Genomic DNA, 21,104 nt, shown 5'->3' with positions numbered 1-21,104 from the left:
GAAATGTTCGGAAACCAAAGCCAGCATTTCCAGAAGCATTTACGTCCGGAAAACTCAATAGGGAAGACGCATGGCATGTTCGGCTTCCAAAAATCGTTCGAAAACTGAAGCAGTTACCGTATTTTTCGCTCTATAGGATGCACTTTTTCCCCTCCAAAAATGAAGGGGAAATGTGTGTGCATCCTATGGAGCAAATGCAGGCTTTCGCTGAAGCCTGGAGAGCGAGACGGGTCAGTACGCACCAACCCCTCTCACTCTCCAGGCTTCAGGCAGCTATTTGAAAGCCTTCGGAGCGCAGCAGGAGTTCCCGCTGCGCTTGGAAGGCTTGCAGATAGCTGCCTGTTCTGGGGGCTGGGGTTGGGGGAAGCTCGGGCTTCCCCCGCCCCAGCCCCGCAGCTAAAAACGAAGCCGCGTGCAGCCCCTCCTGGCTGGAGAGGTTGTGCGTGGCTAAAGAGGAAGCCAAGACAGCCAGCGGGATGGATCCCGCTCACTGTCTTGGCTTCTTTGCTCTTTGGGGCTGGGGGGGGGTAATTTCCCCCCCCCCCATAAAAACTAGGTGCGCCCTATGGTCCGCTGCTCCCTATGGAGTGAAAAATACGGTACTTCCGGGTTTTCGGCATCCGAAAGCCAAAACATTTGACTTCCAAGACGCTCGAAAACCGAGGTTCCACTGTACCAGATATGGAGAAGAAAGGTGGTGATTTAAAAGTGCATGACTTCCCCAAGGAGTCCTGAGATTACAGAAAAGTGCTGTTTCCTCACCACAGAGATAAAATTCCCAGCACCCTGAAACTACAGTTCTCATGATTCTACGGGAGACGTCGCGTGGTTTAAATGTGCACTGGATCTGTTTTAAATGTGAGGTGCAGATCAGATCGTCTCTATTAAATTGCTATGGGTTCCTTTTCGATATCTGAGTCTGTTTCATAAGGTTATCGAAGGTGGGGGAGATCTCTTGAGCATTTGGGCAATGGACACTGCAGTTCTGCACCTGCTATATTCACTTCCTGCCCAAAAGCAGTAACTGATAGCAGATCTAAGGTACAACATATAAGGAGGCTGCAGAATCATAATCAAGGTAAGCCCTAGTCGGGCATTCAGCTTCCCCACACGTGAGAATGTGGATATGCTCGGCACCACTGTCCCTCCATTATTGCAGTATTTCATGCATGATCAGGGTTCTCAACCATGCAGGGTGGCTGATGTTAGAATTCCTGCTCCATGATCGCAGTCATGGGATTGCTGTCTTTCACATGACGGTGTATGTTTTGACTCCACAAAGTGGGAAGTGACGGAGACAGGATGTTTGTGTTACTGTGTTCCGTGAAGTGGGACTATTGTCCTTTGTTCTTTTTCTCTTTGCTGTCTGATGCAGTGCTCCGTGTGTGTTTATACGTAAATAAAGTAGATTAGCCAAAATGCTGAGTTGCTGAGATCTGTTACGCAAGCTGCGTAAACTCTGCGGATCCCTAAGTGTGCCGATGTCTGTTTGGCATCGGTCGCTGTGAAGTTTGGGCTGAAGAAAGCTTCTGAAGCTCCCGAACGATCGAACAGGAGGGAGAGAACATGCCAGTTGGGCATGTGTCTCTGCCAGGGTCCTACGTGGGGCTACCTTTGAAGGTGACCCGGAAACTACAACTAATCCAGAATGTGGCAGCTAGACTGGTGACTGGGGGCGGCCGCTGAGACCACATAATACCGGTCTTGAAAGACCTACATTGGCTCCCACTACCTTTCCAAGCACAATTCAAAGTGTTGATGTTGACCTTTAAAGCCCTAAACAACCTCGGCCCAGTAGACCTGAAGGAGAGTCTCCACCCCCATCGTTCTGCTCGGACGCTGAGGTCCAGCGCTGAGGGCCTTCTGGTGGTTCCCTCATTGCGAGAAGCAAAGCTACAGGGAACCAGGCAGAGGGCCTTCTCGGTAGTGGTGCCCGTCCTGTGGATCTCCCTCCCATAAGATGTCAAGGAAATAAACAACTACCTGACATTCAGAAGACATCTGAAGGCAGCCCCGTTTAGGGAAGTTTTTAATGTGTGACATTTTAGTGTATTTTGGTCTCTGTGGAAGCCGCCCAGAGTGGCTGGGGAAACCCAGCCAGATGGGCGGGGTACAAATAATAAATTATTATTATTATTATTATTATTATTATTATTATTATTATTATTATTAATATTACTCGAGTGTAGGATGAGCTCCTGACAGCTACATCAGGAGCTCCCTGCTGCAGAACTTCGCCCTCCGTTGCATGGAGGTTAGTGGCGATAGGCATGCAGATGTGGTGGAGAGGGCAGTCAGCCAGTTTGTCCTCACGCCATTCCAATCACACATGGAAACTGAATGCCCAAACAGGGCAGGGGATTTCTAATCCCATTAGGGAACTGAATAAAGCTGCAGCCAACCGAAGATCGAGTTTCACGTTGCACTGTGGTGTTGTGTTCAGAAGGGGTGTCTGACCATGTGAAGCATTTTGTTACCTGGCTTAGCAGCATTTATTTATTAATGGTATTTATATGCCACCCAATAATGAAGTTCCCTGGGCAGCTTACGATAACGATTCTACCAACAAAGTTTTTATTTCCCCACAGAACACTAATAGTAAGCCTCCTTCTCAGGTTTATGATTGATTTACTAATTTAATTTCTCACTCTACACAGATATAACGTATTTTTCCTCGGAGATTACCTTATTATTTCCCCTTGGTTGTACTTGTAACATGGAAAAAATGAACGCCGTTCCTTCCTCGGGCTGTTTTATAAGGATCACTTTCTGAGTATGATCAATGCTATGAAGTGAATTGGGGTGATAAAACTCTATTGTTTTAATTTTAAATTTCAAACAGAACAATCCAGAAATAATCTGGAAATAATACTTAAAGGACAGACTTCTCAGAACTCTTCAGATGTTTGACAAGGGGAAAAGCTTGGCAGGCAAAATCAATGACGGTTTTCAATGAAAATGATTAGAGAGGTTGGTGATAAAAACATCCAAGGTCGAGTGAGTGTTGAGCAGCAACCAAAGAAAGCATCACAGTCCACACTTACAGATGAAAAACATCCAGGAACACTGAAGGAACAGAAAATACACAAGAGATATGCTGGCTGTGTGGGCTTCAGGTAAATCAGCCAATGTTTACTTCCACTGCCAACAAGTGAAGCTCACAGGTGAATTTATAAACTACTCTTAAAAGGGGGTTTTGGCTTTTATTAAGTGTTTGATACTTATAACTTGCTGATGATGCCTGATAAGTGTGACAGGTTCACTGCTTTGACAGTTTGGGGGTGTTGCTAGGACACAATTATGGAGTGCAGATAAAGGCATCCATAGTGCATACAGGCCTCCAAACGACAATGGCTATCAGTTGCAGTTGCTGCAATGTCTTTTCCCTCCACAGATTTTTATTTTATTTTTTAATAGAGTGTTTTCTAGAGTGGGTATGCTGCAGAAAAAGTTCCAAACTGTTGTGGCTGCCATGTTCATTTCCCCAGAGTGTCGTGCCTCTGGGAGTCGTGTGTACACGAGCACCACAACACAGCCACAGTTACAAAAAGAAGAGGGAAAAGAATGGGGGGGGAGGATTTTGTGGCAACCTTTGCCACTGAAGGGGGGAGGGAGACTAACTAGGGTCTCTAAAAGTAGCAGCCATAGAGCAGTATTGTTTGCCTGGCTTCCCAATGTGGGGGATCACTGTTGGTAACCAAGAAGAGTAAGATGGGCAGGAAGGAAGCACATGTCTTCGCTGCATTGGCTATACCAAACCAACCTTCCTGCTGCCTTGCCCCTTTTCCTCTTGGTTACCAGCCCCAAATTCAGAACAAAGGGCTCAACTCCTCCAGGTCCTTAATCAAACACTTTCCCCCACCCAACTTCTTTCCTAACAGTCATTTTGACAGTCACAACATTGACATAGCTCAGGAATCTTAGAAGTTATTATTATTACTACTACTATTGTTATGATGATTCACACACATACATACTGCTTTTTGGAATAAAAATTCCTCCAACATGACCTGCATATTATAAGGACATATCAACTGTAGCTGAAAGAAATAGTCCGCCGTCCCCCCGGGAAAAAAAATGTCCAAAGAACAAAGATTAAAAGCAGATAAAACATTTTCAAAATAAGCAGTAAAAGATGCTCACCTGAAAGAGATTTAAAAAAGCACAACTGAAACAGAAAAACTGGTTGTGATTAAAAGCACCCAACAGCTACAATACAACCATATTCTCCTTCCAAAAAATAAACCAATGTCTTTAATAACACAACCTATGACATGATGCTCTTTATGCATGTGTGTAAAAGGTAAAGGGACCCCTGACCATTAGGTCCAGTCGTGGACGACTCTGGGGTTGCGGCGCTCATCTTGCTTTACTGGCCGAGGGAGCCGGCGCACAGCTTCCGGGTCATGTGGCCAGCATGACTAAGCAACTTCTGGTGAACCAGAGCAGTGCACGGAAACGCCGTTTACCTTCCTGCTGGAGTGGTACCTATTTATCTACTTGCACTTTGACATGCTTTTGAACTGCTAGATTGGCAGGAGCAGGGACAGAGCAACAGGAGCTCACCCCATCGCGGGGATTCGAACTGCCGACCTTCTGATCGGCAAGCCCTAGGCTCTGTGGTTTAGACCACAGCACCACCCGCGTCCCTCTTATGCATGTGTGTACAGATATCCTATTGTAGATATGGAGCGTCTCTCCCCCCACCCCACCCCGCAACCTGCATGTATTTCAGACCCACTGCCACAAAAGAATGCTAAGTTATTAAAATAAATGAGAAAATCACTGTAGGGTTAAACTTTCATTACCATCATCTGAAATGTCACCAAATAATAAGCTTTTGAGATCCTCCGAGCGCTGCTGGATGCTAAACAAAACATCCAGGGGGGGGGGATGAGAAAGGAAAACCACACATGACGGGAAACTCCCAAAGTCTGCAGCTTTCAACAAACCCTCTTAAGATGGAGTGCAGAAGGCATTATGCAAACTTAATTAGATTACACTATGAAAGATGCGTTAACAGATTTTATATTGCACCAAGGACCACTGGGACAAAGCAACAATGGACATTCATCCATTTTTATTTCTGGAAATAAAAGCTCACAGTTACTCTGGAGTGTTCCAATTAGAACAGTAAACAGAAGCAAGTAACCACCAGGTTTCATATCTGCAAAATGTTGGAGAACGCTCATGGCATTGTGACACCTTGGTCGGTTCTCTAATAAAGCTGTTACCATACTTCGGCTTTTGCATAAGAAAAAGAGAGCTTAAAACCAGCAGTCAGATTAAAAAGCAAAGACCAGCAATTAGAAGACTAAAAATTAAACATTAAAAGCATAGTGAAATAAAAAGCCTTGACAAAATGTCTGATGGATATTACCAGTTCCCTCACTTTACAGATGTTTACAGGAAATAAAGCCACAAGATGCTCAAAGCAAGGTGAATACCGGGGCTGCCAGACAAAACCATCAAAAAAGGACTTTGCTCCGTTGTCGGATTGGTTGGTTGATTGCAGGGGTTTTTTAATCTACTTGACCTTTCAAATCCTTAAATAAAGAACCTCTATAGAATGCTATGCAGTGCTAGAACTTCTAATGTGCTCGCTGATCCACAACTCCTTTTTCCCACTTAAGTGGAATTGACATTTGAAGGAGAGGCAAGATATCTTAGGGGTTTACAAGGTCAGCATTCCTTAGGCTTTTAAGTTTCTGCAATTGTTTTACTTCTATGGAATTTGAATTCAGTAGACACCTTGTAGTGTCAAGGAAATACAGGATTATTATTATTTTTTAAAAACCTATTTGACAGTCACATTAACCAAATAACAAGATCATACCTGTAAGTCTCTCTAGAACCAGAGAACAGGCACACCTTCACCTGAGTCAAGATGTTAGGGATAACAAAATGTTTTCTAATCTAGTTCAGAATTTATTCCAGGGTTTGTCAACACTGATGCACTCCTAAATCTATGTGGGAGCCTAGATTTTGTTGTGTGTGTGTGTGTGTATTCCAGGTCAAAGGCCTGGAAACGATGCCTTATGAGGAACGGCTAAGGGAGCTGGGCATGTTTAGCCTGGAGAAGAGGAGGTTAAGGGGTGATATGATAGCCATGTTCAAATATATAAAAGGATGTCACATAGAGGAGGGAGAAAGGTTGTTTTCTGCTGCTGCGGACACGGAGCAATGGATCCAAACTACAAGGAAGAAGATTCCACCTAAACATTAGGAAGAACTTCCTGACAGTAAGAGCTGTTCGACAGTGGAATTTGCTGCCAAGGAGTGTGGTGGAGTCTCCTTCTTTGGAGGTCTTTACGCAGGCTTGACAACCATATGTCAGGAGTGCTCTGATGGTGTTTCCTGCTTTGCAGGGGGTTGGACTCGATGGCCCTTGTGGTCTCTTCCAACTCTATGATTCTATGATTCATTTCCCTACTAACAACAATAACTATGGAGAAGTATGAGTATGGTACTACTGTCCTCTCCATATGGCCAGACTCAACAGCTGACCAGGATCTCAGATGTTTACAGTGGTACCTCGGGTTAAGTACTTAATTCATTCCAGAGATCCGTACTTAACCTGAAACTGTTTTTAACCTGCCGCAGCACCATTTCTGTTCTCATCCTGAAGCAAAGTTCTTAACCTGAGGTACTATTTCTGGGTTAGCGGAGTCTGTAACCTGAAGCGTATGTAACCTGAAGTGTATGTAACCCGAGGTACCACTGTATATACATTTTTTTAAAAAACAAACAAAACCTTATACCACACATGATCGCAGGGCAGATGGATTGCTACTCAGTTACTTGCAATTGCAGAGAATACCTTTTAGTAAAAGTGGTGGGGAAATAGTTTTTTTCACTATAAAAACAATTCATGGACTATTTAAATCATCCATAGAACAATAGAGTTGTAGAGTGGGAAGGGACCATGAGGGTCATAGAGTCCAACCCCCTTCAATACAGGCATCTTGTGCCCAACATGGGGCTCAAACCCACAACCCTGGGATGAACAACTTCATGCTTTTCCCACTGAGCTACCCCAGCCTTATAACACGTTCAACATATACTGAACTGACCAAAACAAGCCCCAATAAGTTAGTTCCAGGACTTCCTTTATGATGGATCAAAGTACAGTGCAAGACAGTGACTGCCCACTTTGTGCTTCCATGTCTATCCATCTAGAATATCAAATGATCCTTCTTGCAGAGAGAATGCCATTCATCGTGAGAAGCGTTAATTATTTTCTTCCAGAAAAGGCAACTCTGTAGACAACTGGGAGTCACAGAGGAGCAAAAGGACAGTCATGTTTACTTTAGTCCCAACTCGACAATACTAGCTTTCGTTGGTTTTTTATTTTATTTTTAGGACTGTCAGGAGAAATGGGTCAAAATGGATATGAACTATTAGTGAGTGATTAGAATACTTTGGAGGGACTTGAAAATATATGCCCTGTCTGCAGGTTACTTTAATACATTTTATAATGAGTAGAGGAAAAAGCTTAAAGTTTCTTGCTGCAGATTCATTATAATTCTTTATTTAACGTCATCTTCATCTACAGCTGCTAGTCAGCACATTTTTGCAAATGGATCAGCAAAGCATATGACTGATATTTTAGTTAATGCACACATTACAATTTTATAGTTAGCAAGTAAGAGATATATTACTAGTGTCTGATTATTTTGAGAACAGAATAGTTCATTTTTTTGCAAAATGCAAAAGCCCAGAGTGTCAATCTTTGTACTAAATCTTATCTTCACAAAGGGGCTTATTGCCTAATGATTCATTAACAGATTATGTTTGTTTTTATGCTATCCTCAGTAGTTCATTGTAATATATTGAAATGTTTCTACACAATGACAACTATGTGTCACTTTAAGTGAAAGAACATTTTTTAAAGTTAATTGCTGATCTAGGGAGAAATCCAGACTGTCCTTAATCACAAGTCTGATTGTAATTTAAAATACAGCTATTCAAAATGTTCACATTCCTGATCTGAATGGAGTGCTTAGTGAGTAGATTTCATTGACGTCAATGGAACTAAACACAGATGAGAGCTGTGTGCAAGTAAGTAAAGATGGCAGAATCCAATTCTTGGCTACTGCTTATAAAGAAATGCGTCTGAATGTTCCTGAAAACTGTAAAACACATACTTCTCTTTTATAGACTTCTATAGTCTCACTTTCTTCCCTATAAATAACTTTTAGGTAAACCAGCTCTAAGCTCAGGCTTAGTAGGTAAGGAAAATAGTTAGCTAGCCTTTCTTTGAGTGGTCATCTGTGTAGTCACACATATGGGCTTCCCCACTTCATGCCAGCACTCATATAAAGTGGTACCTCAGTTCTTGAATGTAATCCATTCCGGAAGCCCGTTCGGCTTCTGAAATGTCCAAAAACCGAGGCACGGCTTCCCACTGGTTGCAAGAGCTTCTTGCACTCAGTGGAAGCCGCGTCACATATTCGGGTTCTGAAAAACATTCGAAAATGGAGCATTTACTTCCAGGTTTTCAGCATTCGAGAACCGAAATGTACGACAATGGAGGTATTTGGGAAACGAGGTACCACTGTATTAATAAAAGTATCATGGGTGCTAGCACAAAATGGTTGCCATGGGCAGCATGTGCTGATACCCTGTACTGACGAGTACTGTCACAAGAGCGAGCCCTGGGATCACCTAACTTTGCAATGAAAGGTGAAAGAGTTTTGGCAGGAATCTCAGTCTCAACCATTAGTACACATGACCAAAAGGATATGGCAATGATCAAGAAGAATCATAGAATCATAAAACTGTACTTGGAAGGGACCGTGAGGGTCATCTAGCCCAACCCCCCACAATGCAGGAATATTTTGCTCAATGTGGGGCTTGCACCCATGGCCTTGAGGTTAAGGGTCCCATGCTCTACCGACTGAGCTATCCCAGCAGAAAACTTCCACTTCCCCCCAAGAATGTCAGTTAGGCCTTTCCATTTTTACTTTCTTTTCTCTTTTCTCTCTACAGTGTTGTTATTTGTACATCTGCATTCAGTTTGGGGGGTTTTTTGTGCTAAGCAGACATCTTTGTCTATGCTGCAAAAGGCAGTTTGATGCAGCTGTTCCACTTTTAGTAGCAAACCTGCAATGGGCACAACCGCTGCCTCCTCTGCTTTGGCGAAGGACGTCCAAGTAGATGAATGTGGCTTCACTGCCAACATTTCACAAGGCAGGCATACTGAGACTGCTTGCCTAAGCTGCAAGTTTAGTGGATCCAAGGTCCATTTTGGCAGGGGATGCTGAGGCCAAAGTACGCAATGCTCCACAAAGCCCCCGCTTTGTGCATGTATACTAAAGGCTGAAGGTGCGCTTTCACCACAAGTCTTTTATCCTGTTAAGTTTCCATTGTTACTCTGTGGGACTGCACAGAGACCATGAAATATTTAGACTTAATCTAACAGTGCAATCCTACTTACTTTGACATTACACTGAAATCGAGTGGTCTGAGTAAATATATGATCAGGTTTTTATTGTGTTGAACATATGAAATGCCAAATATAGTTTGTGTTTTCTATTATATATCACACAGATCCTTCCACCACTTTCTAAGAAGAAGAAGAAGAAGAGTTTGGCTTTGATATCCCGCTTTATCACTACCCTAGGGAGTCTCAAAGCGGCTAACATTTTCCTTTCCCTTCCTCCCCCACAACAAACACTCTGTGAGGTGAGTGGGGCTGAGAGACCTCAAAGAAGTGTGACTGGCCCAAGGTCACCCAGCAGCTGCATGTGGAGGAGCGGGGAATCGAACCCGGTTCACCAGATTACGAGACTACCGCTCTTAACCACTACACCACACTGGCTCTTCTCCTCCCAGGTGCTTCCCCAGTAACTTGAGGCTCCTTTGTCTTGTCTCTCTTTGCTCTGCCCTCTTTATTCCTCTTCATGTTCTGGGAGACCAAGGAGAAGAGGAGATGGTTGCAGTGGGAGGGGGAGACTCCCTGGATTCTTCAGCAGCCTTCCTCCCCAGCCTCTGCCTCTGATTCTGGCCTGCTCGCTGCCACGGCCTCTTCCTGCTCACCTAACCCTGTTACCTCTTCACCTTCCAACACCTCCTTCTCACAGTCTGCCTCCGTTTCCCTCTAACCACTCATTATTGTCCCACCACCAAGCTCTGAGACTTCTTTCCCAGAGGATCCCTTGAGGGTTCCCTAGCTGGTACCTCCTGCCACTCCTCTGCATCCAGCCGGTCCATAACAGTAGAACAAGACTGCTATAAAAGGATGGAGGACAGGTGTAGCAGATAGCCAAAAAGAGGTAGAATGGTGAGGGTGCAGATTCCTGATATCCCAGAAGAAGGTAGCTCTTAGAAATAAAGACCCCTTCATTCTTCTCTAAGTTGAAGTGGGCAAATGGTTCTTTTGCCACTGTCATTTTCAGCAACATTTGATGTTGAGGTTTTAACAGAATTAACATTAAAATCAGGGGGGTATAATGAGCAACGTATTAGTGGTGATTAAGTGGAATGCAAAAGCAGTGAAAAGAATAGAATCCAAACAGCACATGCAAAAGACACAGGTCTTAGGCAATGTGAAATATCGTGCAGGTATTATCTATTTGTCAATACGGCCCAGATAAAAAGTATAGCATTACATGTCAAAATCTTATAAAATGCCTTCTTTAAGGTGAATAGGGGTGCATATTTCCTTTTGCTTTTATATGCTATAGCTCTAACTTCTCTCTGCTTGCTGCTAAGGTTCCACCAGCTGCCTTCTTGACAGAGAAAGCAATGCACAAAGTAAGCCTCAGCCCATTGCTGAAATTTGCATCAAGAGCATAAATAAGTTAGCCATTTCAAACATCTTGACTTTAATTTAAAGTGGCATTTTAAGAGCTCCATGTTGCTATATTCTACAGGGAATAGCTGCCATGCAACTGTTAGGAATGGATAGGCAGAAAAAGTAAATTGATGTCACGAAACCTTTCTGCTTTTCATGTTCTTATGCTTCCATATGAGTATGTAATCACGCTACCTATGAGATATTTACAGAAATGTTAGGAAAATAAGTGCATTTTATGCATAATGTGAACTGCACTTAAAAGAACTCCATGACTTTTCCGTGGCCATGATGAAAGCCTCTTATTAAATTTCCATCTCCACTTAGGTCATAAATCCTTTCCCCTATAATTTCCTACATGATTGCTGCTATCAAGGTATGGAAGCTCATCTTATTAAATGCATTTCTTTACAGCTAGATGCTGGCATTTAGACAAAGCCCTATATTAGTCTTGATGCACAGCACAAGAGAATCAATGAGAAGTATTTTGCTCCAAAACTTTGGAAGAGGGAGAATTATTAGTAAGCATCTGAGAAATAGGAGTTTGCTTGCTAGAAGAAACTTGAATTAAAATAAAGTAATTCAAAGCTAAGGAATAAGAGAACATGGGTGAGGTGATCATATGGTTCCCATATGTTGGGTGGCTGCCACACTGGGGCTAACTTATGGAATCATGCTCTTATGTCCACACAACAGTAGATTCAAAAGCACAGCAACAGCTATACAGGATCTACAAAAGCCAGGTTACTCTCACAGTGTACCTGGAAAGTCTGCTGTCACTTGCTAATCAAAATGTTACTTGATGACACTCCCACACTGGCCATGCACAACACACTAACATGGAACTGCAGGTGGGAAGCCTGTATGGACAACCCAAAGATTTCCCAAGTGAGTCTCCCTATGTGTCAGGTGGTGGTGTGGTTGTCTCAGTTCTAAAAGTGTTGTGATCCTGAGGCTTCCCCCCAAACTTGCTCACAAGCGCTGGGACCTTCCTCCCAATTGGAGTGACTCTGACCTTGGGCTCGGCGCTCCTCCAACCGGGCTGAGAGAGTAGCGACATGAGCCTCCAGGTCCCTGTTCCTTTCCATCAGGGCTTTCATGGCTTTCTCCTGCTCCGTCTCAGTGCCTGTCCCTGGCTTGCTCATCATGCTGCCTTTTCGCTGCTACCCCCGAGCAACCTCAGAGCCGCCCAGATTGCTGTCAGGTGGTGGTGTGGTTGCTCGAGAGCAAACAGGCAAGACTCCAACCTGTCTTTTCCAGGCTTTAGTATTAATACAAACTATTTACTGTGCAGAGCATCGCAAGTCCATGTCTGCTCGGTCGCTAGCAGAATCTGGGCGTGGCCGGTCCTTGTACCACCCCAGCATAACAGTCGTGTGACCCCCATCCTTCTCCTCCCCTCTCTGCGCCCAAACCTACTGCGCAGAGTGGGCGCTGGCAAAGGGGGACTTGCCTCCCCTCCACTTTGCTCAGGCTCCGTGTTGAGGCTCTCCCTAGCATCTCCTGGTCCCTGCACCCCCTCCCTCCCCACTCCTCGCCAGAGGAGGAACTGCTTCGCAAGATCTTCGGAGGCTCCCTGTAACACAACTGCCCTTCCACCTCTCCCCTCTGAGCTGATGGCAGTTCCCTGACACTATGGGAAAACTGCTTCTGTGCATACAAATTCTGTAACATGTTTTTCGTACGACTTTTCTGTACAGTCGTACCTTGGATCCTGAATGCCTTGCAAGTCTAACGTTTTGGCTCCCGAATGCTGCAAACCCGGGAGTGAGTGGTCCAGTTTGTGAATGTTTTTTGGAACCTGAACATCCAACAGGGGTTCTGTGGCTTCCGATTGGCTGCAGGAGCTTCCTGCAGCCAACTGGAAGCCACACCTTGGTTTTCAAATGTTTTGGAAGTTGAACGGACTGTACTTTGATGCGAACCAACATTTTTCAGGGGTCTGAGTACAAGATGATGGAGGGCCCGACATGATAGCCTAACACATCACGTTCACAACATTGCTCGACGTCCTGATTTTGCAAGGAGCCAGGGAGCAGAGTTGAATGCCCTCTGAACATTGGAGGGGACTGGCTCCCTAATTATTATTTTTCAAAATAGGGGTGCAGAGCCGGCATGTATGATAAACAGTGAAGCAGAGTGATGCAGCTCCACCTCAGGACTGGAAATGAGGGGTCCATGTTTGGGGCTGTTTCAGAAAAGGGAGCCATATAATCTGAAAGTCTGATGCTTTAGTTCTATTCAGAGAAACAGAGTTAGTTCTTCATGATCACAGCTTCCTACGCATTTGGAAACCATTGCCAAATGTTTGGAATCTATTCCTTTGGCAGGCTGGTGCCATTAACATTTTGTATTGCTATCAATTAGTGCAATTCTATCTGTGTGTTATTTCAGAGGTATCAGTTACCCTGAGAGGAGCTGACCGTAGGTAAGTTTGACTATGATATATTCTGGGTCTACGCTTAATTTTTATTTTTTTACCACCAAGCATCACTACTATGTGGGCAAGTGGTCTCCTCTTGGTTTCTGGGGCAGGAAACTTGTATGCTTTTGACTGGTCAAAATGTCAATTTTTAATTTAAAAAAATAGCACGCCATTGAAAAATATTAATACTGAATAGTTATGGAATGCATAATTAATAGCGAGTAAAGCAGAATTAGCATTTTTAAAAGTCTCTGCTCAGGAATCAGAAGAGTGGAATGGCGAGCTTTTGAAAAGGCTCCTCATGTTACCTTTCCCCCCCTGCATATATTTCTGAAATGAATGTCAGGCAACAGATCAATATTTTATGCAGTGCTATTCTTTTAATAATTAATGGACAAGAAAAGTGCTGCAAGGAAGCGCAGGCACAGAGCAGAGTGCGGATCTCAAGGCAGGGCCATGAAACAAAGAAAAGAAATGTAATTATGCAGATTGCCAGAGCTATTTAACTTTAAATTAACTGTAAATATCAGAAGTGCTGAAAGACAAAAATAATACCTGTGCACGGGATGCTTTGAGGGCTACTAATTACTTACACTTCCATTTCTTTCTTTGTTAATGGCACTGAGTATTTCTTGACCCATGAAAGGGAAGTGAAAGAAGTTATGTAGGGCAATGCTTATAAAACAATATATAAGAAGATTAAAAAATTCAGAATTATGGATAAAATCTAACCAGAAAGGATGGCAAATGATTTAGCTGATAGGAATAGATTACCAAATAGCACTGAATGTGTCCCTTTTGCTCTAAATAACTAGGAAGAGGAGGCAGAATGCAATAAAATGAAATTCAGTGAACACAGCTGTGAATTAAGAAGGGCTGCTATGACACACATACAAAAGAGAAGCAAAGATGTAGGGCCTGCAACACAATGTTGCAGAACAACCTCACTGCTAAAAGCTTCTGTTCAGAATTTTTGCCTGGCATTTCCATCAAGTGCAACATTCCACTTCCCACTTCTCCATCCTAATTCCATCCTAACTACATTCCTTGGCTTACTGGGCTCAGTCCTCACTGTTTTTTGTGAGGTCACCTCTTTACATTTTCGGTAGGTGGGGAGCTTTAAAAAATGGACTTGTGCATATATTGAGATTCACCTGAGAGTGCTGATACCTCTGCTTTGTTTCTCTGTCGCTCTGTTTTGGCAACAATCCTGTCAGCACTCACCAGCTGAGTTTGCTACCAGGAGGAGTGATTGATGAGGCAAATGTACTGCTGGCCAAGTTAGCTGGGTTTGTAAGGAAGCAAAATGGAGATGTTCCAAAATTTGTCAACACTTGGTCTTGCTTTGGAAGATTAACTGCACCACAGCTGCATGTTGTTATATTCTACATTATAATTTAAACAGTTGCAATGCTTATTTTTTCTTTATACTTCATTTGATATTAAAATCAAAATACATCCAAGAAATATATAAAAACTGCCATCTGCAAAATGTATTTCACCACACACAGTTACTCCCACAGTGGCATTTCCTCATACGGAACTAAATTATACAAGTATGAAAGGAAAACTAAAGATAAAAAGCAAACCCCCTTTTATCCCATTTAAGACATTCTGCCACAGGGTCAACACCTAGAGCCTAAAATTATTCTGTGGCCTAATTTTGTCCTAGTACTCACTGAAGAGCTGCCATGTATATTGTAGTTGCTGTTAATGCTCTTAACATTATGTTAGTTGCTGTACACAAAAGAAACAAAATGACAAATCCGTACCTATAGGTTACCATTAATCTGAACACAGAGAAAAGATAGGAATGTAAGAAATGGATAATTAATGGGTTTTTAAAAAATGATTTTTAAAGTTTGCTAGAACTTCAATAGATGTTCTTCTCAACTGCAAGATCTCTCCCCCTGCCCCACCTGCCCCTTGCCGGCAAAACATATTCCATTCCTTATTTGTCATCATACTGCACCCCAAACTATTATGTCCCCTGCATCTGGGACATCACAGTCACTCAAAACACGACTGTGTTTCCGACAACTTATAGGTCATTCCACTTGTAGGAAGACATTGTCCCCACATTCTACAGTTCCATCCTGAGAATGTGTCTGAATTTTCTCCTTGTAGCATTTCCTACTCCACAGCTGCATAGGAGCATTTGGCTGCAGAATCATTTAAGGGCTCTTAAATAATCGCAGGCAGTTTCCGGGTGGGGTGAAGTGAGGTCCTGCCAGCCTCCTTAAGCCTTAAGGGGTCAGCAAACTTTTTCAGCAGGGGGCCGGTCCACTGTCCCTCACACCTTCTGGTGGGCTGGACTATATTTTGGAGATAAAAAAATGAACAAATTCCTATGCCCCACAAATAACCCAGAGATGCATTTTAAATAAAAGGACACACTCTACTCATGTAAAAACATGCTGATTCCCAGACCATCCACAGGCCAGATTTAGGAGGAGATTGGGCCAGATCCAGCCCCCAGGCCTTCGTATGCCTACCCATGCCTTAAGGCAGCCTTTCTCCACCTTGGGTCCCCAGATGTTTTTGGCCTACAACTCCCATCATCCCTGAGCACTGGTCCTGTGAGCTAGGGATCATGGGAGTTGTAGGCCAAAAACATCTGGGGACCCAAGGTTGAGAACCACTGCCTTAAGGTGACTCTACCCTTTCTTGAGACATCTACATATTTCAGCTAAAAGGGCCTACAGGGAGCTGTCCATGGTGCTGATCTGTCTTAAGCTGTCTGACTTGACTGAAGTAAGTGCTTGTTACTACTTCCTGTTCCTCTGCAAGGCTCAAACCCCAGCCGAACAGGATATAAGCCCTTCCCCCCAATTCCATCAGTAAAGACAACTTTCAGAATCAAATGCAGAGAGCAGGATCCATGTGCAGAAGTTGGCTTATATGAGGTGGGCACAGGCATGCGAGAGTAACTGCATTAATCAAGCAGCTAATGAATGCATAACCCCATGCAAGCCAGCATGAAGCGTTGCCCCCTTGACAGCACCCATCTGCATGTAATGTTACTAGAAATGTACCTTTCGCTGCTCCTGGAATTCACAAGGATCAGAGTAAAAGAATTCAAGTGGCTATGTTCATCTGGAGGTAGACTTGGAAACAATCTCTGAAGCTTGTTTTAAAATTAGCTGAAAAATACACGGTGAAAGAGGATTCATGGCTTCTCCAGCACCTCCCCTCATCCCTCAAAGCAGTCTCTGTGCCCCCTAAGCAATCCCTGCTGCCAGAAGCTTGCGCAAGTCGTGCTGGCTGGTGGCTCTGCAGTGTCAGTCTCTCCCATCACTGCTGACCAAGGATTAAGCCCCACAGCTTTGCTTGCTAAATGCAGCAACAATGCTGTTTGCCACATGACTGGCTAGAGGCATCCTTAAGCAATGGAAGCCACAAAAAGCTGTGCCCCAGTTGGCTCTGGGTATGCCTTTTTGACCAACCCCAGCGAAACTGGGCAAAAGGACTGAGCGGTAGCTCCCAGGAGCAAACCTGAGGCTATTTTTACGCTGGAGAAAAATATGTACCTCTGGTGAGCCAAAAGAGGTCCACGCAGTAGCAGCTGTCTCCTACAGCTATACTAGCCTAGGCTTGCTGTACGTTAGGAAAATTCTGTCCTGGTTTTCGGGTGTAAAAATGGCGTCAGGAGGGAATTTTGCCAAAGTGGCAAAATGTCAGGGGAAACCCGGATGTATGGAAATGCAATGGGAAAAAGCAGTGGGAACAGCTCAAAATCACCATTTTTGCTGTAGGTTTCTCCCAATTTTGGTGGTTTTCTTAAAAAGGCTCAACGACTTTACTTTCTGAAATATGGCAACCCTATGACTTCTTAATCAAACCAGGGCAGAGTGAGTTCTTACAGAGTCAATGCATGTAAAGACTCAGTGCAGAGCTATTGGGGAGGGGGGACACTGCCCCATTTGCCTTCATGACAAGCCCCAATTAACTAAAAATATGAATACACACACACACACACACACACACACACATACATGCATAAATACACATATAAAACGTGAACATTGTCTGTTGTTCAGGTTTGTTCAAATCTTCCAAGGAACTCTCTGACTTATTATCAGATTTCCTTTTATCTGAATCATCACTAAGAACACAACTGTGGTATTATTATTACTAATATTTATACAATTTATACACCACCCTATACCTGGATGATGGGACGCGGGTGGTGCTGTGGTCTAACCCACAGAGCCTAGGGCTTGCCAAACAGAAGGTTGGCGGTTTGAATCCCCACGACGGGGTGAGCTCCCATTGCTCGGTCCCTGCTCCTGCCAACCTAGCCATTCGAAAGCATGTCAAGTGCAAGTAGATAAATAGGTACCGCTCTGGTGGGAAGGTAAACGGCGTTTCTGTGCGCTGCCCTGGTTTGCCAGAAGCGGCTTAGTCATGCTGGCCACTTCTGCGGACAAACGCTGGCTCCCTCGGCCTATAGAGCGAGATGAGCGCCGCAACCCCAGAGTCGTCTGCAACTGGACCTAATGGTCAGGGGTACCTTTACCTTTATACCTGGAAGTCTCAACTACTCAAATGGGGTTGCAATCCAAACTGCCTTTGTGCAAACTAGAGCTGTGGGTTTGGATTGAGGATAGATACCCCTCCCAGCCATGCTGGCCTCTGCTCTTGGAGTGATGCCAGCATCAATCTGATGTGCAACTGTTCTGGTGTGCCGCTGGCAGGATCCTCATCAGAGGCCCACAAATGGGATGTTTCAAGGGTAGGGCTGAATCCCAAATCCCAAACTGTTGGATCCCAAATTCAGTCCTTCTGTTTGGGCCCAATTTGGACCTGATTGCTTCACCAACTCCAGTGATTTGCCTTCCTAAGCCTTCAGTCCTGTTTGAATGGCAAGGCTGCAGATGCAACCCTGCTGTTCCCTGGCTGCGGTCTGGATTGCAGTGTAAGGCCCCTACCCTCACTTAATGCAAAAGAATGTGTATTTTGGCAATTACTACTATGAAGGATTCATTTCTACATGTGCTGTGAGACATATATTAGAATTAATTGAAAATAACCATGTTTGCAGGGTGTATGCTGCATGTGTCAAGTTATTAGCTGAGTGATATCGTTACCATGTGCATTTCATCAGCATCATCTATTTGCATATACTAGATAGTAAAACTGAACGCATTTCTTTTTTTTAATGCAGCAACCCAGAAATGAAGGTAGACCAATGTGAGCTAGGAATGCCTAGGGTTTCTTAAAATTAAAAATGATATTGTAAAGTGTTTATACCATACACATTTCAATGCCATTTAGAAGTGAGTGGGTAATTAGCCTAAGGAAAATTTAATTAAGATAGCAAATAATATGTTGTACCATAAGAAAAAAGAAGTGTTGTTATATCTGCAGTGGGAAAATGTAGTTTATGTACACTGAACGTTCCCCTCTAGCTTGACAGGGTGAAAAATCGCCATCTCTTCAGAGACAGCTGGTAAAACATCAGGCTTCAAGACTAGTGTTAATCTACCTATCTTTTGCCTGATTTTTCTTTTTAAAAAACAGCCTATAAGATGTAAAAGGAGCCCTTGTCTCTCCTTCTGGCTTCTACTTATTTTATCATCGCTGTCATTATCGTTTACAATATACCAGTATTATTTACAATTAGCTCAATGAACCTGGCACAAATCCTTCTTCCAGTAAGGATGGCAGTCTAAATCTGGTAAGGAACAGGGAATAACATGGGTGTGCAGCCACTGAATAATAAAAGATGAAATGCTTTTTATCTGCCAGCTCTAGCAGTCCAAGACAAGGCTGGTGCATCTATCTTTACCTTTCCCCCTTACTTACAGAGACAAAATACACAGCGATTGAAGAAAGAAGGCCACCAGCACCACGACAGATGATGGTGACTGACAGTTTCCTGCTAATCCAGGAGGAAACAGAAAGAGCAAGAAGATTAAAGGATTCCCAGAAACATAAGATAGCCAGCTCTACAAGAAAATAGCATTCACTTCCAATTACTGTACATTGTGCTGTTAGGTGAAAAGTTAAAAAAACAAAATAAAAAGCAAGAGGGGAAAGGAATAAGAAAACTTCTTGAGGAAATTCTGTACAACACTGCTCCAAAAACATACCAAAAGGACCAACATTCTCTAGTCCCAATGACTACCACTTTTGTTTGAAGCCCATAGATTGAAACAAAAATAAAATGTCTCAAAGGATAGTCCTCCTTCTGCAGTGAAAGAGCATGTCTTTTTTTAATTCTATATCATTTGCATATAAAAATACACTACAAAACATATAACCACCCTTTACAGTAAACAAATACATTTTATGAACGGAGAAGACACATGCAGTAGCAAAATGTATTTAAGGTAAATATGGCTGATGTATCTGATGAGGTATGTATAGCATGAACCATGCAATCCTATACTCACTTACTTGGGAGTAAGGCTCAGTAAACCCAGTGCAATATTTCTGAGCAAACATGCACAGGTTTGCACTGTTAAAAGCTAAAATTACCATTTTAACTAATAGGAAATACGAGTGAAAGCGTTTCTCTTTCCCCTAACTTTAGGAAACTGGGCTGAGGTGAACGACAAGGTGGCACCCCTCCCCTCCTGACTGGACGGGTAGTTGGGTCTTTCTTCAACACTGACAATGGGGCCATATACTCGAGGGCAGTCGGCTAGCTTAGGTGTCACAGGGCAGGGGGCAGATGGTACATACAGCTCAGTCTGCTTCCTGTCGCTCAACATCTGTTGCCTGAGGCAGCTACCTCATTCTGCCTAATGGCAGAGCAGGCCCTGTGTGGCAGCATGCAGTGTCAAAGGGAAAGACAAACCTAAGTTGCACTGCTTAATTTACAGCACACACATTACACACAACCACAAATATAATTTTGTATTCAGTTAACGAAAACGTTTTTGGCTTAATATTTCATGTTAAGGGTTTTCTATGTTCCTTCAAGCTCCAAATTGCTGGGAAACTGTAACTACTCAGAGTCATGCCCTCAACAGATGCATTATTCAGGCAATATTGATATAGGTTCCCCATTTGTGGAATGCCCTCTTTAGTGAGGTGCATCGGTCTCCATCATTATTAACTTTTAGCAACAATTTAAAAACATCACCCAGACACTTGGTGGCTGAAGAATACTGTTCCTGGCAACCCTGAAATCAGGAGATGAAATGATATATTTAACTGTAACTACTTTTAGTATGTTTTTTAACTATGACTGCTTCTAGATTTTTTAACTATAATTGTAACCAGAATGTTCTAACTGCTTTAGAATGTTTTCGTATTTAAATTGTGTTTGCCACCCTGGGTTCCTTCAGGATGAAGGTGGGATATAAATTCAATCAATCAATCAATCAATCAATCAATCAATCAATAGTATGGTTTCCTATCTACTATCTTGAAGCCAGAAGACTACCAGATGTAGAAGGATCAACCCAAATCCCAGATTTGCCTGCACTGAAGTAGACACATGAAGTCTGCGAAACTGAAGCTACCATTCCATGCTAAAAGTAGCCAAGTGGTAGCCAGCTAATATCAGCCATGCAAGAGTTAGAAAGGAACTGCTAGCCACTGCCCCTCCAAAAAACCTGGGGCAACTCATGCCTTGGTTATCTCCCACTTGAACTACTGTGAAGGTGTCTTGGAAACTACAATTAATCCAGAGTGCGGTTGCCAGACTGGTGACTGGAGCGGCCACCAGGACCATATAACACCGATCTTGAAAGACCTACATTGGCTCCCAGTACATTTTTGAGAACAATTCAAAGTGTTGGTGCTGATCTTTAAAGCCCTAAACAGATTTGGCTCGGTATACCTGAAGGAGCATCTCCACCCCTGTCTTTCAGCCTCGACACTGAGATCTACATAGCTCCAAGGACTTTCTGGCAGTTTCCTCACTGT

General features: G+C 43.4%; 1 protein-coding gene and 1 long non-coding RNA gene across 2 annotated transcripts in view; one reads left to right on the top strand and one right to left on the bottom strand.

The window, feature by feature from the left end:
- DTWD2 (DTW domain containing 2) overlaps positions 1-21,104 on the bottom strand; it is an 88,633-nt gene that overhangs the window by 11,703 nt on the left and 55,826 nt on the right. The gene's annotated exons all lie outside the window — the stretch shown is intronic.
- Positions 2,751-19,421, top strand: LOC310688342. Its single transcript, XR_014516875.1, has 2 exons — positions 2,751-3,116; positions 19,034-19,421. It is a non-coding gene; the product is annotated as an uncharacterized lncRNA (long non-coding RNA).

The sequence above is a fragment of the Podarcis liolepis genome, assembly GCF_965112155.1.
Source record: "Podarcis liolepis genome assembly, chromosome: 11".
Lineage (NCBI taxonomy): Eukaryota > Metazoa > Chordata > Lepidosauria > Squamata > Lacertidae > Podarcis > Podarcis liolepis.
The sequence above is the reverse complement of the archived record's forward strand: the minus strand, read 5'-3'. Positions and strand labels throughout refer to the sequence as shown.